Raw genomic sequence first — 270 nt, 5'->3', positions numbered from 1 at the left:
TAGAGACACTTTCGAGTTAGTAATCGGACAGCGCCCTTATGTCGAGCGAGCGCCGAATAGTAAGTAACTTTCGTCCGAAACGTTTTTACGTAGCTCTCCTCGTTGCGGGCCCGTAAATTCGTCGTTAAGTGGTTCTGAGGTACCGCCGGCGTCGTCTTACTACGAGAGTTCATTCGGTCTCTCCTGAGGTGCAGCCGTCCCGAGGTGTACGCCGGGCGCCGTGGTCCGGAGTGTCGCCTCGGTCCGTAGGTGCGCAGGTCGGCCGATGTT

This window comes from Nylanderia fulva, unplaced genomic scaffold, assembly GCF_048542155.1.
Source record: "Nylanderia fulva isolate GAGA-0341 unplaced genomic scaffold, ASM4854215v1 Scaffold1268, whole genome shotgun sequence".
NCBI classification, from domain to species: Eukaryota; Metazoa; Arthropoda; class Insecta; order Hymenoptera; family Formicidae; genus Nylanderia; species Nylanderia fulva.
This window is presented reverse-complemented; position numbering follows the sequence as displayed.